Here is a 16,965-nt window from a genome sequence, read left to right as displayed (position 1 = left end):
TACTACGTTAGTAAGAAGTTCATCGACTGTGAGACTTGGTATTCTATGCTTGATAAAACTTGTTGCGCATTGGCTTGGGCTGCTAAGCGTCTGCGCCAGTATATGTTTAATCATACCACTTCGTTGATATCCAAAATGGATCCAATCAAGTATATTTTTGAGAAATCTGCTTTAACTGGGAGGATTGCCCGTTGGCAGATGTTGTTATCAGAGTATGATATCGAATACCGATCTCAGAAAGCAATCAAGGGTAGTATCTTGGCTGACCATTTGGCTCACTAAACAATTGAAGATTATCAGTCAGTGCAGTATGATTTTCCTGATGAAGAGATTTTGTACTTGAAAATGAAAGATTATGATGAACCATTGTTTGAAGAAGGGCCAGAACCTGGTTCCCATTGGGGCATGGTATTTGATGAAGCTGTTAATCAATATGGAAATGGCATAAGGGCAGTGATCATTACTCCTCAAGGCACGCATCTACCATTTACAGTTAGATTGACTTTCAAGTGTACAAACAACATGGCAGAATATGAAGGTTGCATTATGGGGCTTGAAGAGGCCATGAATCTCAGAATCAAGCATCTAGATGTCTTCGGAGATTCCGCTTTGGTTGTGAATCATATCAAAGGTGATTGGGAGACAAATCAACCCGGTTTAATACCATATAGAGATTATGTGAGGAGGATTTCAACTTTCTTTACAAAGGTTGAGTTTCATCGTATCCCTCGAGATGAAAAACGGATGGCAGATGCTCTTGCAACATTGGCGTCAATGATTATGGTAAAGTATTGGAATGAAGTTCCTAATTAGTCTGTGATGCGTCTTGATAGGCCAACTCATGTGTTTGTTGTTGAAGAGATCAAAGATGAGAAGTCGCGGTATTACAATATCAAATGTTTCCTCCAAAGTCAGATTTACCCACCTGCGGCATCTTTGAAGGATAAGAAGACTTTGAGAAGATTAGCCGGTAACATCTACTGGAATATTTATATACTGTACAAGAGAAATTTCGACATGGTTTTACTCAGATGCATGGATAGACACGAAGCAAACCTGTTGATGATTGAAGTGCAAGAAGGTTCCTTTGGTACTCATTCCAATGGACACACAATGGCAAAGAAGATGTTGCGAGCAGGTTACTATTGGCTAACAATGGAATCTGATTGTTGCAAGTTTGTGACGAAGTGCCACAAGTGTCAAATTTATGCTAATAAGATTCATGTTCCTCCGACACTATTGAATGTTCTCTCTTCCCCATGACCCTTCTCCATGTGGGGAATCGATATGATTAGGATGATTGAGCCCAAAGCTTCGAATGGACATCGTTTCATTTTGGTGGCAATTGACTACTTCACAAAGTGGGTAGAAGCAGCATCATATGCGAATGTAACCAAGCAAGTTGTTGTGAGGTTTATCAAGAATCAGATCATATGTCGTTATGAGTAAGATCATTACTGATAATGGATCGAACTTGAATAACAATATGGTGGAAGCTCTTTGCAAAGACTTCAAGATTACACATCATAACTCTTCTCCCTACAGACCTAAGATGAATGAGGTTGTTGAAGCTGCAAACAAGAACATTAAGAAGATTATTCAGAAGATGGTTGTCACGTGTAAGGATTGGCATGAGATGCTCCCGTTTTCTTTGCATGGGTATCGTACATCCTTTTGCATTTCAATAGGGGTAACCCCTTTTTCTCTTGTATATAGCATGGAAGCAGTGCTCCCCGTAGAGGTTGAGATTCCTTCGTTGCGTGGGCTCATGGAAGCCAAGTTGACTGAGGCTGAATGGTGTCAGACTAGGTTTGATCAGTTGAATTTGATTGAAAAGAAGAGATTGACTGTCATGTGTCATGGTCAGTTATATCAACAGAGGATGAAGAAAGCTTTTGATAAGAAGGTCAGACCTCGTGTATTCAGGGAAGGTGACCTTGTGCTCAAGAAGATCTTGTCGTTCAAACCAGATTCTAGGAGAAAATGGACTCCTAATTATGAAGGCCCATATGTTGTTAAGAGAGCCTTTTTAGGTAGTGCCTTGATTCTTACAACTATGGATGGTGTAGAGTTCACTCGTCCTGTGAACGCAGATGCAGTCAAGAAATACTGCGCCTAAAAAAAGAAAAGAACAACTCACTAAGTTGAAAACCCGAAAGGGCGGCTTAGGCAAAAAAAAGAGCGTCTCGGTGGATTGAAAACCCGAAAGGGTGATCCAGGCAAAAATTAGAGACATAAAAACAGAAAGAATTTCCCGATAAGTTGAGTACCCCACCTTGGGGCAACTTATGCAAAAATTAGGGATTATGGCAAGTAACTGCAGTCTACTGATCGCCCAATTTTTTGGAAAGACTTTGTTGAGCACAAGGGTTGACGTCGATTCATCATCCCCGTAGAGGTCAAGAGCACATTGGATATCAAGAGTTGGTAGAAGGATTCAGGATCATTTTTATTCAATATAGCCCTTTTCCATGTAAATTACCATTTTCAACTTTGTAAAAATATATGGAGTCTTGTCATTTACAGACTACCATCCCATTAAATAAAGTTGAGCTTTTGTCCAATTGTTTCTACTCTTATTTACTTCAGCCAATAGTTTAAATTTTATTATGATCATTTTGGAAATTTAAATTTTTTAATCAAAATCATTTTCTTAAAACAAATAAAAGCAAGAATTTTTCAAAGCAATTAAAAGGAAGTATCAACAGCACTTCAAAGAGTAGCAAGTCCTTAAGTGATAAGCATCAGAAGTTCCCCAAGCAGTTAACCCTTCGGGTATCCCTAGTTGTTTGCGTTGATCCGGTTCCATGCGGAATGTTTATTCCCTAGCAGAGTTCCGATTCTTTTCCCCATCTAAGTTGGTTGATTCAGTACCTTGCGGTGTGTTATTTCCCCGACAACGTTTCTGTATTCCCCAACGGAGTTCACGTTTCTTCAGCAGGGTTGATCTTCAGCAGAGTAAGATGTTTTCCCAGTAGATCGTGTTGGTTTCCCCACCAGTCGCCATCCGACTCGCTCCCAGTCAGAGTTTCCTCCTGATTTATGAGCAGTTGTGTTGTGTTTATCTTCTGTATGGTTGTCTCCCATTTAATATGGCGTAGACCTAAAATTCCCTGTAGTCTCGATAACTTCGCCTCTCCTCAGCAGATCTCCTCCATCGGCTAGATTTGAGCCTTTAGTTTGTTGATTTCTCTGTTCTCCAGCAGTTGTCTCCCTCTTTTTTATGGATTGACCGAGGATTGTACCGATGATTCAAATTCTTTGCGACACTTTTGTATCCTTTATGATCATTTTGTCAGCATAATCGTCATATATATACATATACATATACATATACATCCACATAGTTTCATAATTTGCATAATGGCACCATCATATTTGTTCAATTTGTCAACTTGAGATTCTCATTCTTTGTATGGCGGTACTTTATCCCCGTACGAGTTCGTTGTCTGTCCTCCCTCCATTGTAGAGTGTCAGCCCCTTAGGCAAAAAGACTTTAACCTTTCTCCTCTTCCCCACTAAGTTGTTTCCTCATGGATGATTATTACTTCATTTTCCTCCCCAGTTGTTTATCTGGATGGAACCACTCCCCTTGAATTATGTCCTCATTGCGTTGAGTCTTAATTGACTCCCCTTGAGTTATGTCCTCATTGGGTTGAGTCTTAATTGACTGTTTCTTTCTAGCTCCTACCTAGATAGATGCTTTGAGTCTCCTAAGAATTTAATACCCAGTAACTGGTAATATTCTTCTTAGTTTACAGTTTGTTATTTCTTGCCCAATACCTGGCAAAAGTACCCATGTTTTCCCAGCAGTGGAATTCCCAATGGATTTATTTGTTTATGATTCCCCAGAAAGTATATCCTTGATATGTTCATCCTAACTGGTGACATATATCTTTCTCTCCCCTGCCTGAGTTTATCCTTGATATGCTCATCCTAACCGATGACGGATATTCTCACCCTTGGTATTCTACCAAGTAAAAAAGTAGTTGTAATCCCTATTTTTGTTCCCTGGAGAGTTAATCCTTGATATGTTCATCCTAACCGATGATTGTCGCACCTCAAAAAATGTGATCCCTCGCGATGGACGCGGAAAATATTTGTTCGATCAGAGTCACCACCAAACTTTATTTATTCCAATGAAGGAATAGGAAAATATCGATAAAACCTTTAGAAATAAGAATAATGGCCGTCGCAACCATATTCAGGTTCGGGAGTCGATTACGCAAGGGGAAGGTATTAGCACCCCTCACGTCCGTTGTACTCAACGGGAACCTTTTAGTCTAATTTGCTATTTGAATGTTAGTTGAATGTTATTTGCTTTCTTCCAGTAATTTGACATATTGAAAAGAGATGGATGGGAACCTCAGAAGGGGGAAAAGGGAGCTTTTTTATTAGTGTGCTTGCGAAGATACAACAATCTCCTTCCTACGTATCCTTATGGTGCCATAAGGAAATAAGAGCATTCGTAGTTCGGGCACTACGATTAATTGGTGTGTTTTGTTTTATGAACGACTGTGTAGGTCGGAGTTCTAAAGGCTAAACGTTGGCTTGTCTAATCTCGGTGGAGGCTTAAGCACTGGTTTGTTGTGCGTATTAGAAAGGATTAACGGTGTTCTTTTTGAAAAGAGTTTTGGTCACGCGGGGGTGACAAGTTGAGTTGATGTGTTTGAGTGATTTCGATAGCACGGGGGCGAGAAATTAGGTTTGATGTGTTTAGGATATTTTGAAGAATGACGGAAGATCGAGCAATATGGTGCACACCAGTTGTTCAACTCTTCTGAGGAATAGTAAGGCGAACGCCTCCTATTGCCATTTTCATTCAAATTATTATCGAAAGTTTGTTTGCGGATGTCGAATATGCACGGTAGTGAGTGAAGGTGAGAAAAACAAGAAAGGGGGGGTTGAATTGTTTTGGAAATAGAAGCTTTTTCAAAGAATAAGAACACACCGAATTTTATACTGGTTCGCTTAGAAAACAAAGTTACTCCAGTCCACCCGGCCAAGGTGATTTCTCCTTCAAAAAGGACTTAATCTACTAATCTTGAAAGAGTACACAACCAATCGTCTAAGAGAATAGTCTCTTAGCCCTCTCAGGTATACAGACTGCGCAGAGTCACTTGAGGAGCAAAAATAATTTAAGTAAAATAGAGTTGTAATGTAAAGCGCTTCTAAGAGTAAGCGAGTATTACAGAAAAGTATTAGAACAAGAGTTTTTCACGTAAGAGCAGCAGCTCGTGAAAAAAGAGAGAGAATATGAATGAAGTTTTTGTGCGTCGCAGATGTGTCTCTATAGAGAAGTAAATTGTCCTTTATATAGTAGTTGAGAAGGACCGTTGGAGTGATGACAGAATCTTGGTCTTTGATGAGTATTCAATGTCATTACTTTTGTTGTTTCTTTCTATAATCATTTTGTCTCCCTTTTAAATTCTTTCTTAAAATACTTCCTTTCCATAGTGAGAATTATTTCCGTTATGCTTTTTGGACTTGTGAATCTTTATCAGAGTCTTGATGTACCAGAGTTATTCTTCAGAGGATGATCACGTTTGACTTCATCAGAGCTTCTTAGAGTACTAGTCTTCTTAAGTATCAGAGTCTAAGACCAGTCGTTTGTTGGAGCTTCTGGTTCTTTTCGCTGTCTTTCTTTGATCAGAATCAGAGCTTCTTGGACGTACTCCTTTCTTAGCCGCGTCTGATCCTCTACTACTTTGTATCTGACATACGTTTGTATCTGATATATGATAAGAGTCCTTCGTAACTGTTCAGCGTCCTGCATGAATAGAAAAAATCTCGTTAGAGTGCCATTTTTTTGTTTCATCCTTTGTTATCATCAAAATCCTAGAAATCTATTGTAGAACCAGTTTTGTTCTTACAGTGAGGCGTACGCCTCCCACTGTCTTATTCAAGGAACAACAAGGCGTGCGCCACTCATTCCTTTATCCAATGTTTATTTAGCGTGTCTTAATCGGAAGTCGAAAGAAAATTGAGCAATATGGCGAGCGCCAATGGATCAATTATCCAAGAGATGGTGAGGCGAACGCCTCCCATCCTTTATCGTCCGATACTTAATTATAAAAATAAGATCTTCAGGTATTGTAATCGGTTTGGAAAAATTATTGGACTTATGTACTATTAAGGTTCTAATTGGATGACAAAACTTGAGCGATGTGGCGTGCGCCAATCGTTCGAGTATTTGAGAAATAGTAAAGCGAACACTTACTATACCCTTTTCATCTAAAGTTTGAATTTAAAAGTGTTTTCAGAAATTGTATTAGTTTTAGAGAAAATGTTTTGGATATTGTACGATTAATATTTTTAATCAGATGACGAAAACTCGAGCAATATGGCGAACACCAATTGTTCGAATACTCGAGAGATAGTGAAGCGGATGCTTACTATACTCCTTTTCATCCAAAGTTTAAAATTAAAAGTTTGAAGGAGTATATTAATAAAGAAAGGATTTGGATCTGAATTCGTTAGTGTAGCGGGGTTTATGTTACTTTTAGGTTTATTGACTAAACCAAAAGTCAACATGCAATTCGAGTCACCACCGCACTTTTATTTGTCCAAAGGAAAAGGCTAAAAAGTGAACAAAAGCCAAGTAAGGAGTTTTTCAAATCAAAAACTAATAAAAATGTCAGAGATCTAGGTAAGGGGGTTGGTTATGAAATGGGAAGGTTTTACGCATCCAAAACATCCTTAGTACTCTAAGGGAACCCTATTTGCAAATATATGTTGTAGGTTGGTATTTGTGAAAAGATTTGTGCAAAAGATTGGAGGGATGAGAAGAGAATAGATTATATTTACAAATTTGTTGTTTGAATGGATGAACCCATTGCCTACGTACCATCACAGAGGAGGATCAAAACCTCGTAGTTCGGGGTAAAAATTTCAAAGATTGGTGAATTGATTTTAATCAAAAGCCTTAAGGTCTTTTGTTATCAAAGGGAGAAAATCAACCTAAACCAACAATCCACCATGTAAGGAGGGCTTCAACATGATAGTGAGGGGTTAACCCTATAATAATCATGGAAGACTTATAATCCAACACTAAGGATGAAGTGAGATTTACATCAACCACTATGATAACTCAAACCTATGACTAATGTTTATGAAAAGGTTTTAACAAGGTGGCCATTGGAACCACAAAAACAACTTGAAATGAGTTATATTTACAAGTTAAATTTATTTACAAAATGAGGTCAAAGTTGGATTAACATTTATTCACAATGAGTATTGATGAAAAGAGTTTTGAAAAGTCAAAGGCCTAAGGCCTAGGTTTCTAATTTGAAACAAAGCCAAAGATTTGAAAATGATTTGTTGGCTTGGTTAGAGTAGGGAGAAGAAGAGAATGGCTATTCCTAAAGAATACAAAGATAAGAGGGGAAAGAAAAACCCTTGTAGTTCCTTTTCTTGGAGTCATAGAGATGACTCAAGATGCTCCTTTCCTTTGGACTTAGCACACAAACAAGCAATCAATAATTTGAATTCAAGCTCCTAGGATCTCCATTTGGCTCTTAACTTGGCTACTCATGACAATGGTCCTCTTTTCACAATCCTAAGATGGGATCCCTATCACACAAAAGCAAACATCAAAAAGTTCACAACACAAGTTTTAGCACACAATACCAAAATTGCACATACATGAAAAGAAATTCGAAACTCACAAATGGTAGATCCAAATGAGTATTGCGAGTAATGGTTGGAAAGCCCTTGAAATAAGGAACAAAAGTCATGTTAGGAAAAAAATCATTTAGCATATGAAAATTGATGAAAACTGGCTGTGAAAATTCAAGTACAAAACATGTTCAAATCACTTTGAAAAATTTCACCCAAAAGCAAGCTTAATCAAACCCCTATGTCCTTATGATATAAGCTTCAAATGGAAAAACCTAAAACACAATAGTTGTAGATCCTTTGAAGATAGTCAATCTAGACTCAACGTTTGCATTATTTGGATCTTCTATGACAAATTTATGGGCATTTGAATTTGGGTATATTTTCAAATTTAATGAATTAGGTCCAAGATGACCTATAATGTTTTGCATTATCATATGTATTTATTTTAGGATTATGAAATTTTTTCCAACATAACATTTGAATTAGACATCTCATGATTTCCAATTATTTTGGTATCACCTCAAAATTGTAAAAATTAGGGAAGTTATGTCCTTGGTAAGTTGCCCCAAAATTAGGGTTCCAGTCAAAATAACCTATAATGTTTTGAAATGAATGATGACCTTCCAAGTTTCAAATGGATTTTTGATGAATATGAAAGTTGTTAATATGGTTCTTAGGAACATTGTTTCTCTTGGGGTTATCTTCATTTGAAAAACACATCAAAAGTTATATCTCATTGGACCTCAGTTTAGTCAGATGACTTGACTGGTCAACTTTTCAAGGCCAAACTTCCAGTCTTGATGAATAAATGATTGAGGGGCCTCAAATGGGCTCATATATGCATAAAATGATGAATTAAATAACTTACCTTGATTAAATTTGATCATAGGTTGAGGTTGCTTCATGGGCAAGGCACAGTCAAAGCATTGTGAAATTAGGGTTTCCTTGGGAAACAATCTTCAAGCCCCTTGGGTTATCTTGATCAAATTAGAAAATTGAGATACTTGGGAGACATATATGATGATTAAGAACTTTTTGTACCATTGTCATGTTTTTTTTCATCTTCATCTAGCCATTTCATTGGGCTTAGGAGCCTCCTAGGAGCATTGTGAGTACATGATCACTTGAGCTTCAAAACAAAAAGAGTTAGTGACATATTCTTGTGCTTTTGGTTAGTAATCAAATAAGAAAAGCAATAATATACAATACAAGCATGCTTGGTGATTTCAAAACACTCAAACAAGTCCCCACCCTAGGGTTAAGGAGCTAAACATGCTATGATCCTTGAGGCAATGTACTTGTGTAATAACATGATGCCATGAGGGATCTTAGGATCAAAATTAGGATCTTACAGATGCCCCTATTTAAGGCCGTTCTAGCCAGAGATATGAAGGTTAAAATCTTCATCTCGACGAGATAGAATAAGCTTAAATAATAACAAAGAGACGGATTTTGGTCCCTATGAGACCTCATGATGCAAATGTATATATGCAAAAATAAAATCTTTATGGTGAATAATTGCCACGAAGGAAAAGAAATCAGGAGAAACTGAAGATCCATAGGAGTAACACACTCACTAGGGAGACAAAGACTCTTGGGGGAAATAAGGTAAAAATGTGTGAGCAGGTCACGACTTGAAAACTTGTTGGGAGACATAAAGGGATTCCATGAAAATAAATCGATGAAAAGACTCGAGCTAACGCAAAGATGCATGTATTAGGGAATATTCCAATACATCACAACTATCCACAAAGGGTACATCGGATAAAAATCCGGACTCAGACGGGGATGTCCACAAAGGACGCAAATAAGGAAGAAACAACGAGGTATTACCGGTCACTGGGTAATAAACTCAAAGAGAGACATGTTATCAAAACACTGGTTACTAGGTGAGAGAACAACATGCTCAGGGAGAAAGAATATCTAAGACCGGTACAAAGGTGAGAGATATCAATCATCCGAAACATCTGAGGAGGACCCAAAAGGCACATCTCAACTCAGGAAAATCTGGCTCCACATGGGACAAAAAGTCATAATAGGGAGCAGAAGGAAGGAACACAGGGATACCGGTTACTGGGCATATAATAGGTGACCAACCATGCGTGAGTTGGGGACATATCCAAGACACTGATCATCCGAAATGAGGGCTGAAAAAGCAAACTCGACTTACAGGATGGGCATTCGATTCCACAAGGAAATACGAATCTTACTCGACTGAGGAAGAAAAATACTTCAACTGAAGAGCGCATGAGACATATTATTTACTACCGTTATATGGGTAAAAACGTAGGTAACATACTTGCATGGAAGATTATCCACAACCGGTTACTGGGTTAATAAAGGATAAATCGACTGAAAAGAAAGGACATCGAGATACCGGTTACTGGGTATAAAATGATGACCAATCAGAAAGAGAAACAATCATCACCAAAACAAGGGTAAATGAAAGATGACTCACTAGGGATAAATTGCCTGAAAAAAGCAATTATCCAAGAGATATATCACCGGTTACTGGGTGGTATACTCAAAACGAAGGAATATCAATACCGGTTAATGGGTAAAGATAACCAACAAAGAGGGGATTACATCTACCGGTTACTGGGTAGAAAACCACAGAAATAGGACTTACAACTACCGGTTACTGGGTAGAAGGCCACAAAATCCGCTGGGGAAAAGGATGAACAATTACTGGTTACTGAGCAATTGAACAACAGAACCACAAGAAACTACAAGGGATAACAAGAAAGGAATCAATCTAGGAACAAACTAGAAATACACAATCAAACAAGACTCATCCCGATGAGGATATAACTCAGGGGAGTAATTCCCTCCCGATACATAATTGGGGAAGGAAACGAAAACAATAATTATCCACGAGGACATAACTCAGTAGGAAGAAAGAAGGAAAGATAGACACTTTCTGCCTATGGGGCCGACTCTATTTGGAGAGATCAGACTCAAACATCTGCTTGGGGAAGAACATTTCACCAATAGCAGGAGATAACAAGCAAAGATATATGGCAAAGAATGCATCATGAATATCTGAATGCTATGATTATGTGTAACAACCCAATTTTAGTAGTTATTTCTTATATTATTATTACTATATTTTATTTTATTTATTTGGAGTGTTAATTAATTAATTGGTTGTTCGGTAGTATAATAATCGATTATATTAATTAATTTAGTGTGTTAATTAATTATTTAGTTGATATGAGATATAATGAATAATTGAATTAATTAACTTGGTGTGCATATTGAGTTGGTTTAATTTATTTGAATTAAATAGAGATATTATAATATTAGGTCTTATTGGGCCTGTCATACGGTGAACTGGACTTTATTGGATTTTTAATCGCAATGTCGCGGTTAGCAAGAGTCGCCACCGACTTTTCTTTTATCCCATAAGGAAAGGCGGAAAAGAACAGGAAAGACCTTAATTTAGATTCTTAGGTTCGGGAGGTACTTTATACAAAGGGAAGGGGTAAGCACCCTTTGTATCCATGGTTATCCATGGGCTCTTAATTGCTCAATCATTTATGTTTTTTTAGTTTGAAAAAGGTGGTTGAAAAGTGTATAAAAAGGTTTTGCAAAATGAGAATTTAACTTTGTAATGATTCTTGCATGAATGTGTACAAAGTGGTTATCTCGTTTTAATTTAGAAAATAGTTTAGAAAAATATAACTCGGCAATGATCCTAGTGCGGATGTATGCTAAGTGGTGATTTTCCAAAAAGATGTTTGAAAGGTGTGAGGTGAAAAGTATATTTTTTGGTTATGAATGAGCAATTAAGGTTATACCTGTCCGAGGTCTTTCCGGGCGTTTCCTATCCTTATGAGGGTAAAACTGTCCTTACTATTGAGAAGTAAGTAGTTTTATCCTTGGGATGTAGAAGGGTCATCGTAGGGTCATTGATAGGTCATTGAAGGCAACAGTAGTGAGGATACCTTAGCATTCGAAGGGACGATCATCATTTAACCGTAGGCTACACCGAAGGGTCATCGAGGGACAAAATCGTATTTTCGAAGGCAACATCCGAGGGACTATGATGATTTAACCGAAGGGTCTTTGCTAAGGATATCCCCATATTCGCGGGACATGACCGTATTACGTAATCGTGGGGTAATAAAGAGAGGTCCGATATCATTTATTTAAAGTCCGGATTTTAACAATTAATTAAATAGCCATAATCAGTTAGGTAATTAGGTCCACAGGAAATCAATGAAATCAATACATTAAAAATCAAGCTTGGTGATTCAAGATGAATCTCCATATTAAACTTATGTCATCCAAAAGCCATCTCCTCAAGAATGTCCACACCTAAAGTGGCATGCCTAGCCGGTAATTTTTTGGAAGTATGCTAGCCTTTACATCATGCAACACACGGATTAGAGCATTGAGGCAAAATACAATTGGAAATTGCCCCATAAAATAAATATAACAGTCAGAAATTTAAGCCAAATAATGCAGAATCATCATCAGGTAAACATGAAATGGGCAGCAAAAAGGCAAAGCAGCCCCTGGTCCGGTCGCCTCTGCTTCGCCTAGCGAAGGCTCAGCGAAGGCTCGCTGCGGGCTCGCCTAGCGATGAGCTAGCGAGCGGCCACGGGTTTGAAATTTGAGAACATTATGACCTCAACCTGCAGCATGGCTTATGGCATCCAACACATAATTATATGGTTCAGTTTCACAATATTCAAGCACATTTAAATTCTCATGCAAAACTTCAAATACGTTTATGAATTCAATTATAATATCATCCACAAGTTAAGAACATGAAGCGGTACCACATGCCAAATGAGAACACAAAGCGATATCACATGCAACTTAAGAGCCTAAAGAGGTACCACATGCAAAATAAGAACATAAAGTGATAATCACATGCAGATTAAGAACCTAAAACGGTACCACATGCAAAATAAGAACATAAAGCGATATCACATGCAAATTAAGAAAATAACGCGATAATAGTGATGCAAACCTGTTTGCAATCGAATTGCAACCTTGAATTGGCGAGCCGGATTGAGTTGGGCGGCGGTCGCTTCGGAGCGGGTGAGCGGCCTTCAGGGTTTCCGCCTTCAGAACTCTTTGGATCAGCAGGGTTTCGGTGCTAGGGTTTCCGTCCTTTTCTGTCCGTCTTCGTCCGTCTGTGTGTCTGTGTGTGTCTGTGTGTGTCCTTTTTCGTGGCAGAGGAGCTGGTATTTATAGTGGTAGTGGTGGTGACCTAATGGGCTTAAAATGAGGTCCAAAACTTCCAATTTTCGCGAGCTTCGCTAGGCGAAGGAATTGCTCGCCTAGCGAGCAAACTAGGTCTGGGCTTTTTCCTGGGTCCAACTCTTCGCTGGGCGAGTGGCATGAGGCAATGTTCGCTAGGCGAAGGAGCTGCTCGCCTAGCGAGCCAGTTATTTTGGGCCGCCTGTGGATTGGGCCTGTTGTGAGTGGGCTTTTGTCCATTTGATATCAGTGCCTTGCAGATCAAGTCAGAGGGTCTTGAGAAATGCTTTGTAGTATCAATGGGCAAATTTTGGGGTATGACAGCTGCCCCTGTTCAATATTCTTGAACCGAGAGAATAGAATGGTATGTGCCGTTCGTGATCTGGAGGTGAAAGATTATTGAACACTAGAATGCCCCTAAAATTTGCGATTGTCAATCAGGAGCTAGTCTTGAGGGAGATGGGCTTAGAAATGCCATCCAGGAAGTTTGATGACGAGCTTCCGATGGTGTCGTACGTTAGACGATGTCTGAAGCCATGGATGTCATGCCGGGTCATTCGCTACGCCGTATAGCGAATCATCCATCATGCTGTTGACTTCGTTGGGGAGTCAGAGTATGCTATACATTGCTGGGGATGAGGGATCAGAATAGATCGTATACTAGATCGGTTCTGAATTGCAGAATGAGCCGTCCGTTAGGCTGAATCTGCTTGAAGAGGGAGTAGTCGTATACCAGACTACCATTCAGAAATGTACCTGTCCGAAGGTAGCATCTGAGTAAAGGGAGTAGCCGTATACCAGACTACCATTCAGGAATGTACCTGTCCGAAGGTAGCACCTGAGCAAGGGGAGTAGCCGTATACCAGACTACCATTCAGGAATGTACCTGTCCGAAGGTAGCACCTGAGCAAGGGAGTAGCCGTATACCAGACTACCATTCAGGAATGTACCTGTCCGAAGGTAGCACCTGAGCAAGGGAGTAGCCGTATACCAGACTACCATTCAGGAATTTACCTGTCCGAAGGTAGCACCTGAGCAAGGGAAGTAGCCGTATACCAGACTACCATTCAGGAATGTACCTGTCCGAAGGTAGCACCTGAGCAAGGGAGTAGCCGTATACTAGACTACCATTCAGGAATGTACCTGTCCGAAGGTAGCACCTGAGAAAGGGAGTAGCCGTATACCAGACTACCATTCAGGAATGTACCTGTCCGAAGGTAGCACCTGAGAAAGGGAGTAGCCGTATACCAGACTACCATTCAGGAATGTACCTGTCCGAAGGTAGCACCTGAGAAAGGGAGTAGTCGTATCCTAGACTACCATTCAGGAATGTACCTGTCCGAAGGTAGCACCTGAGAAAGGGAGTAGCCGTATACTAGACTACCATTCAGGAATGTACCTGTCCGAAGGTAGCACCTGAGAAAGGGAGTAGCCGTATACTAGACTACCATTCAGGAATGTACCTGTCCGAAGGTAGCACCTGAGAAAGGGAGTAGCCGTATACCAGACTACCATTCAGGAATGTACCTGTCCGAAGGTAGCACCTGAGAAAGGGAGTAGCCGTATACTAGACTACCATTCAGGAATGTACCTGTCCGAAGGTAGCACCTGAGAAAGGGAGTAGCCGTATACTAGACTACCATTCAGGAATGTACCTGTCCGAAGGTAGCACCTGAGAAAGGGAGTAGCCGTATACCAGACTACCATTCAGGAATGTACCTGTCCGAAGGTAGCACCTGAGCAAGGGAGTAGCCGTATACCAGACCACCATTCAGGAATGTACCTGTCCGAAGGTAGCACCTGAGCAAGGGAGTAGCCGTATACCAGACCACCATTCAGGAATGTACCTGTCCGAAGGTAGCACCTGAGCAAGGGAGTAGCCGTATACTAGACTACCATTCAGAAATGTACCTGTCCGAAGGTAGCATCTGAGTAAGGGAGTAGCCGTATACCAGACTACCATTCAGGAATGTACCTGTCCGAAGGTAGCACCTGAGCAAGGGAAGTAGCCGTATACCAGACTACCATTCAGGAATGTACCTGTCCGAAGGTAGCACCTGAGCAAGGGATGAGGGTCTAACTTGGTCGTACATTAGACTGTATCTGGGCAGAATCCGAGGACTTGACGGTCTAACTTGGTCGTACATTAGACTGTATTTGATGACTGGAAGGTCTAACTTGGTCGTACATTAGACTGTATTTGCAGAATCTGACTTGAAGGTCTAACTTGGTCGTACATTAGACTGTATTTGCAGAATCTGACTTGAAGGTCTAACTTGGTCGTACATTAGACTGTATTTGCAGAATCTGACTTGAAGGTCTAACTTGGTCGTACATTAGACTGTATTTGCAGAATCTGACTTGAAGGTCTAACTTGGTCGTACATTAGACTGTATTTGAGTGGTATTTGAAGATTTGAAGGTCTAACTTGGTCGTACATTAGACTGTATCTGAGTTATTGAAGGTCAGAATGGATCGTACGCTAGATCGTATCTGAGTTGAAGGAGTCATGTGTTGAGATGAATCAGGATGGACCGTATGCTAGGCAGTACCTGAGAAGTGAAGGTCCAACTGGGTCGTACATTAGACCGTGTTGGGATAGTTGAAGATCAGAATGGATCGTCCGTTAGATCGTATCTGAGTGGAAGGAGTCATATGTTGGGCTGAATCAGAAAGAACCGTACGGTAGGCCATATCTGATAGTATTTGTGTATGCTGTATTTGCAACGAATATTTGGGATGGGCTTATAGATGCCATCGTTAGGAGGATGTCAGAATGAATGTTGACATGGAGTATATCTGAAAGATGTATCTGAAGAAGAAAGTAGTCGTACGCTAGACTACACCTCGGAATATACCATACGCTAGGCAGTATCTGAGGGATATAGTTAAATCTTGAATGTAATTGATAAGGATGTCCGTCTGAATGGACCTTTGTTTTGACTATGTCAGGAGGATAATTGACCTGAAAAATAAAGTTAGCTTCATGCCATGTCATGATGCATGAGATGCAGATGTTGTATGCTGTGAAATGATGTAATGAGTGAATTATGCGTCTGGAATGAATGAGAGCATTGTATACATGTATATGTTATGAAATGATGTAATGTATATGATGCGGAACGAAAATTGTATGTAGGTATGTGATGTGAAATGATGTAATGAATGCACTATGTGTCTGAAACGTTCTTCCAGGGAACACTACTGGGGAAATAAATCTCAGTCTTCTGGTCGGAGATATTTGTATTGATGACCCTTCCTTAGCTAGGGGTATTTGACCTTTATCTGATGGCAGAGATATTCAACAGAGCCTGGCTGGGGTAGAAGAGATGACCAGTATGTCTGGTGATGCCGACCTCTGCTGGGCAATAGTTGGTTCTTGTTGGGGAATAGAATTAGCAACGGATTCATTGGGAAGCATGATTAGACCTTCTCCTCGATCCTGAAGTCGTGTAGTAATTGCTATTACTATTCTAGGCATGTATTTTTGGTAAACATTGATCATATTCAAATGCATATATCAATTCAAGTTAAATCAATGGACGTTTATGCAAACAAAATAGAGAAAGTAAAACAAAAGCATTTTTTTTTTGAAACAGAATTGTATTGATTTAGAAAGAGGGCCTATAAACAGGCAATTTGTGTACAAGGAGACAGAAATCCTAGTAAGAGGAAATCGTCAAGAAACGAAGACAAAGCTATGCAGAAAAAGTCCTGTTGATTTTAATTCCACTACTGTCATTATGTCTTCAAGCCTCTCATCTCCTGCTGTCGGATGAAAGTGATTGGCTTGTTCAGTCCCTTGAACTTGGTTGGAGCAGACAGAGAACGGGGCATAGTCATACGCTTTAATCCCTAATTTTTGCCTGGACCGCCTTTTCAGGTTTTCAGTCCACCAGGATACCCATTTTTGCCCAAGCCGCCTTTTCAGGTTTTCGACTTGCCGGGTGTACGTCTTTATATGTTTATCCCTAATTTTTGCCCGAACCCTTTTGGTTCGCCGGGATGCCCTTACTTTTGCCTAGGTACGTCGACCTAGCGGGTCTCTTTTATGCGTAGTATTTTTTAACTATGTCAGCGTTCACAGGATGCGGGAACTCTTCGCCATCCATTGTAGCAAGCATCATGGCT

This window comes from Lathyrus oleraceus, chromosome 3 (genome assembly GCF_024323335.1).
Source record: "Lathyrus oleraceus cultivar Zhongwan6 chromosome 3, CAAS_Psat_ZW6_1.0, whole genome shotgun sequence".
In the NCBI taxonomy this organism is placed as follows: Eukaryota; Viridiplantae; Streptophyta; class Magnoliopsida; order Fabales; family Fabaceae; genus Lathyrus; species Lathyrus oleraceus.
Note: the sequence above shows the minus strand (reverse complement) of the source record.